This window comes from Phalaenopsis equestris, unplaced genomic scaffold, assembly GCF_001263595.1.
Source record: "Phalaenopsis equestris unplaced genomic scaffold, ASM126359v1 Scaffold000084, whole genome shotgun sequence".
NCBI classification, from domain to species: domain Eukaryota; kingdom Viridiplantae; phylum Streptophyta; class Magnoliopsida; order Asparagales; family Orchidaceae; genus Phalaenopsis; species Phalaenopsis equestris.
Genome location: NW_018164526.1, coordinates 1,114,107 through 1,120,769, shown reverse-complemented (window position 1 = coordinate 1,120,769; position 6,663 = coordinate 1,114,107). Strand labels below are relative to the sequence as shown.

The following is a 6,663-nucleotide window of genomic DNA, read 5'->3' as shown; positions in this document are numbered from 1 at the left end:
TTACTAAAATTTATTCCCAATTAATAATTAAATTTTCACTAAATTATATTTTTAATTAATTTTTTTAAATTAACTATTTGTTAAATAATTTATTTGTATTAATTAACAATAGAAATTAATTACTAAAATTTATTCCCAATTAACCCAATTAATAATTAAATTTTCACTAAATTATACTTTTAATTAAATTTTTTAAATTAACTATTTGTTAAATAATATATTTGTTTTATTTGTATTAATTAATTGTTAAATAATGACATAAATTTATCTAATTACAACTAATTATGAGTTGTTAATCCAATAAATTAATAAAATTAAGAAACTCTTTGGTACGATATTTACACGAGTTAAAGTTAGATTTAACTTAAATCCAGTCAAACACCATATATTAACATCATAAATTGATTAGATTAATTCGCTCTTAAGTTGAATAAATTTTTAATTCGTTTCGTTTGCTAAATTTAAATTAAATAAATTTACTTATTAGTTGAATTTAATAAATTTATGTCAAACAAAATAATATTTCTAATGAATTTATGACAAACACTTCAAATAGATTTAATTAGATTGAATCTTAATTGATTCAATTATTAATTTGATTTTAATAAATCTGAATTTCGCCCAAAATTAGACCCCAATCCCTTACCAATTTCGCCCAAAACCATCGCCTTCGTGGCCAAACCCTCGCGAGAGCTTGTTGGGAAGCCGGCGACGCGATCACGGAGTACGGGACCACCGAAGCTCCCATCTTATTCCTACTTCCGCTCCGTTCTTACCCGAAACCATTGAAGAAGGTAACTTCAGATCTTCGCCTTTGCGCAAAGCGCGCATTCCTGGATTTAGCCGAACAACGGGATTTGCGATCGAAATACGTGAAATCTTGGCATGCAAATTTGCGGTTTTATATTGTTCAAAGTGATTGTCTGGCAAGATTCAGTTTAAATCCTGGTTAAATCCTGCTCTAAATCCCTTACGAGAGAAAACTTTATTGAGGTGGTGTTGCCCTAGCATGATTCCTGGTTTCCAATGTCGAATGATCCGAATTTTGGCTTTGTTGCCCTGGCTGGCCATCTCTAGAGAGAGAAATTTTAAGGTCTTTTTTCCTTCTTGGACCCAATATTTCATCTGTTGGGCTTGTTTAGCCTCAAGGCTGGCTTACACTCAGGAATGATCCGAATTCGGGCCTGTTTGGTTGCAAGTAGTGTTTTGTTTAGATAGGATTTAGTAAATCCTGTAAATCCGGATTTATGAAATTTCGAAGGGGTTAAATCCTCAAGAATGTTTGGTAGCTGGTTTTAAGCAGGATTTGTACAGGATTTATGCTAAATCCTGCCGAACGGCAGAAAGGACATGGTAAATCTACAGATTCATAAATTCCGTTTTTCCTCTGTTTTGGCTTAAATCCGGGATTTAGTAAATGTGGGGGTTTGCTAGGATTGCCGGGGGATCCTCTCCTCACGCAACTGCATGTTAGGCTGCTGCATTATGGATGGCCGGGGGATTCTTTCTTCAGGCAACCGATGCATGCCACCTATCATTTTCTTTAAGGAAAACATGCATATTCATCACACAATTCTTATGTATTTACATGCAAAAAGAGAGAGAAAGGCATTTAGTGATTTTTCCCATTCCAAAAAATAATGCTGTTTCCTCATTTGCACACAGTTCAAATGTTTTTGCATACAAGAGAGACATATATGCCAGGCAACTGTATCATGGATGGCCGGGGATCCTCTCTCTAAGCAACCAATGGAGCGCCAGCCATAATTTTTTTTAGGGAAATTTACATACATACCACTCAATTCCTATGTATTTACATACAAAAGAAAGAAAGAGAGAGAGAGAGAGGTGAGAGAGATTGAGAAATTTGATGTTAGGTAATTGCATCATGGATGGCCTAGGGATCCTCTGCTCAGGCTGTAGATGCAGCGCCACCCATCCTTTTCTTAAAAATATTACACACATACCACAATTTTTATGTATTTACATATGAGAGAGGGGGAGAGAGAGAGAGATCTGATATTTGCATGAATGGCTAGGGATCCTCTCTTCAGGCAACCAATGCAGTGCCACCCATCGATTTTCTTAGGAATACTTGCATACCTATCACACAATTCTTATGTATTTACGTACATACAACAACAACAACAAGCCTTTATCACGTTAGGTGGGGTTGGTTACATAAGTCCTTTTCCTCCATTGAGTCCTATTGAGCTTCATATTTACATATCATGATTTTTGTCATTTGTCTTGATGAGGCCTCCTAACTAGATTTGATGGTTGTGAATTATGATTGTGCTACTCATAATCATCATTCATAGAGAGACAGAGAGAGATCTTATATTAGGCAACTACATCATAGATTGCAGTTGTATCCTTTCTTCAGACAACTTTTTTTTTGTGTTGCCCATCAATTTTTTTAGGAAATTTACATACATGCCACACTGTTCTTATGTATTTACCTATCAACTTTGCTTATTTTATTATTCTTGATGAGGCATCATAACTAGTTTTGATGGTTGTGAATTGTGATTGGGCTACTCAGTTTGCAAACAGTAAATGCATTTTTCCTATTTTTACTATTTCGAAAGTGTTTTTTTTTTGGCTTTTGGGTGGTTGCGTGTTGCGTATTATGGGAGAGGGTAATTTAGATTAAGACGTATTACAAAGATTTCTCATAATCAATTTGCATGTCTATCATGGAAGCTATATATTTGTTGAGAGGCTTGATGGTAAAGTTTAAAGATAATAAGGAGGATCTACATATGATGTTTATTGATTTAGAAAAGCTTACGATAAAGTTCCAAGAGATATACTTTGGAGAGTTCATGAGAAGAAAGGTGTTGATATGACTTATATTCAAGTCATTAAAGATATGTATACTGGAGTTGTTACTTGTGTTCGAACAGAAGGAGGATTGACCAAATATTTTTCTATTTCTGTTGGATTAGATCAGGGATCGACTTTATGCCCATATATTTTTGCTATAGTTGTGGAGCTTTAGTTATGGATGTTTTCACTAGACATTTACAGGAGGATGTACCTTGGTGTATGTTTTTAGATGATGATATCCTTCTCATGGATAAGACGAGAGAGAAAGCTCAAGAAAAACTTGAATTATGGAGGTCTACATTGGAGTCTAAAGGCCTTCTTTTGAGTAGAACTAAAACTGATTATATGGAATGTAATTTTAGTAGTAGTAGCTCTTGTAACTATGAGTGATCAAATTATTATAAAGTGTGAACGCTTTACATATCAAAGGCATATTGTTCAAAGTGATGGTGATATGGATGAGGATGGTACTAGTAGAATTCATGTTGGTTGGTTGAAGTGGAGGAATGCTTCGGACATATTGTGTGATAGAAAAGTACCGCTTTGATTGAAAGGAAATTTTTATAAGATAGTGGTGACACTTGCATTGCTCTATGGCGCTAAATGTTGGCCTTTAAAAGAGAAGCATAAGAAGCATAAAAAGCATAAAACTAAGTTAAGCGTTGCCGAGATGAGAATGATTAGGTGGATTAGTGGCTTTACACTTAGAGACAAAATGCAAAATGAATATATCCGTGATAGGGTTTGTGTAGCTCTAGTGACGGACAAAATTAGAGAGAATCTTCTTGGTTGGTTTTGTCACATTAAACGTCGACCATCTGATGATCCGATTATGAGAGTAGATTTTTTGTGTTTTGATCAAATAATGTAGACCCCTAAAAGAGACGGTGATGATCAGTTTCCTTTTTGTATGTCATTTTTGAAAGTGTAAATGTGCAAGATGGGCTTAGTATTGTGCATCACAGGCAATATTAGAGAAATATCCTTTATTATGTTTACATTTAGGTGGCAGTTTATCCTGACGGACAAAGTCACATAATCTTTTCCAGCATTTCTCTTGTGTCAGAATTAAACTACATTGTCCTGTTGCCTAAAGAAGCAGACTGCCGAATACATGTTTTCCCTTTTATTTTTTTAATAATTCTTTTTGCAGTTGGTTTTGTGGCCCTGGTATGTATGCATGTATTTTCTTGTTATTTTTTTTTTAACTGACGTGAATTTACAGTTATCAGCTATTTTGATTTTTTAAACCCACTTAGCATATTACGTGGTTCCATAGGTTGACATCCAATTCTCTCAATTTTGTGCACTGTTTCTTTATTATATAGATTATGTTATTCAAGCATTAAAAACATGGCAAGGCTTTGAATTGTCTAGGGGTTATTTCGGATGACTTCTGATATTTTTTTATGTTTTTATTTGAATGAAAATAATATTTAGCTGTTTTTAAAAATGCTCAAAACAAGTTTTAGATGTTTTGAGTGTTTTAAAATTAAACTAATTTGTTTTTTAAAACAAAAACAATATGCAAAAAATTTACTCAACATTATACCATCTTTGGGGTTGCCATTGCGGTGATGATGATTACATTTCTCTATTTTTGATCATTTCTGCATCCTGCTGTTCCATTCCATTACGTTCCATTAAATTATTAACAAGTATAATAATATATTTCTAATCTTGTAGTGGCCATTTGGGACCACTTTTATTATGCAGTTTTTGTTTTTTTTAATTTTATTTGTGTTTTGATTTGAAACAGGATATGTTTGACATATTTGATTAAGATATGATTGCTTTTGAAAACACTCGAAACACACCAAAAATAAGTTATTTTGAGTGTTTTTAAAAACATTCTAATTTGTTTAGAAACACAAAATAAAAATATGTAAGAAAACAAACTAAACAAATATATTTTTAAAAAGAAAAAAAAAGAAAAAAAATTGATTCTAAACAAAATAAAATATTGTTCTAAAAAACAGTTATAATTTTCAAATTTCCACTGTAGTTAAATACTACTCTTTTGGGAAGTATGATACATCACTTAATCTATATTTTAATGATATTATCTTCTTACTGTTCATATTGTGTGATTTTGTGTGGCATCCAAACTGGGTATCCATTTACAAACTGCCATCTTTTGGGCTGTTGATTTGCAAATTCATTCTTTTTTGTGGCAAGGAAGCGTTGGAGCAGACAATGTTTTAATTGGTTGAGTGTATGCTTGTCTGGAAAGTCAGAAAGAATAAATAGAGCCGTGTAAGCGTACAATTTCATTTGATCTATTTCCATATATTTATGCAAACTCAAAGTGAAATCATTGAACCTGATTGGCAACATAAGAATTGCATGTTGAACCTGATTGGCAACATAAGAATTGCATGTTGAACCTGATTGGCAACATAAGAATTGCATGTTGAACCTGATTGGCAACATAAGAATTGCATGTTGAACCTGATTGGCAACATAAGAATTGCATGTTGAACCTGATTGGCAACATAAGAATTGCATGTTGAACCTGATTGGCAACATAAGAATTGCATGTCAATTCAGTTCATTTAACACTTCAAGCATGTTGAAAATACAAAGACAATCTTCATGCTCTTGAGGAAGAGGGAGGGAGGGAGGGAGCGGTCAATATTTGCGACCCAAATTCTATCGGTCTCGCTTGCCTTACTAAGAAATTATGAGCATAAGGATTGAAGATGTTGAGAAATTAGGGCGAAGAAAAACAAGAACGACACAAATCCAGAAGATACAAAAAGATTTAATAAGGTTTGACAAAGATGCTTACGTCATCGAGAGCAGAGCGGCAACTTTTCACTAATTCAGAAAAAGTACAGAATACAGAATAGAGGGATAATCCCTAGGGTTACATACAAACCTAATTTACAATTCTAGAAAACACATAAAATGGAAATCTTGGGTACAATATGTAATTACCAAATTACCCTTGTACCACACCCTCAAAAACTTTCCTGATTTGGACAGAACCTTACGCTCTGCTCCGCTCCAGATTTAGCACTGTCCATTTATGGTATACGAGCCATATCTAACAAATTTTCACCTTGGCGAATATCCAGCCCCTTAGGAGAAATACGTCATGTTCCTTACATACCAGAAGTGTGTTGGGCCATCATGCATCTCTAGCAACTGCAGACATTCAACAACTCCAAGCAATGCAAGAACTTGTTGATAATAACTGACTTGGTCAACATATTAGCTGCATTCTCATCAGTATGAACCTTCTGCAATAATATCTCACTAGAAGCAATCAATTCTCTGATCTTGTGATACCTGACATCAATGTGTTTTGTTCTCGCATGGGACACCTGGTTCTTAGCCAGATAAATAGCACTATGACTGTCACAATACAACTTAACTCCACGTTGCTCAATGCCCAGTTTCTTTACTAGCCCAATAAGCCATAAGACTTCTTTAGCAGCTTCAGCTACTGCCATGTACTCAGCTTCAGTTGTAGATAATGCCACGATAGACTGAATTGTTGATTTCCAACATTAAGGCTCTCCACCAAGAGTAAATACATACCCCGTTGTAGCCTTCTGCCATCCAAATCACCTGCATAGTTTGAATCAACATACCTCACAACTGAAGGATTATTCTGATAACTGCAAAAAATAGTTCCATGTCCTACAGTACCTTTCAGATACCTGAAAATCCACTTAACTGCTTCCCAATGTCGTCTTCCAGGTTTAACCATGTATTTGCAAACTCGACTAACAACATGAGCGAAATCAAGACGAGTACATACCATTGCATACATCAAACATCCAACTGCACAGACATATGGAACCTTTGCCATGTCTTCGATTT

At 34.3% G+C, this 6,663-nt stretch overlaps 1 protein-coding gene across 1 annotated transcript in view; it reads left to right on the top strand.

Moving 5' to 3' along the window:
* Positions 1-641: 641 nt before the first annotated feature.
* LOC110019852 (beta-fructofuranosidase, insoluble isoenzyme CWINV3-like) overlaps positions 642-6,663 on the top strand; it is an 87,550-nt gene continuing 81,528 nt past the window's right edge. The window contains 1 exon segment of the mRNA XM_020717708.1: positions 642-794. The gene's annotated coding sequence lies outside the window, so the exon portion shown is untranslated.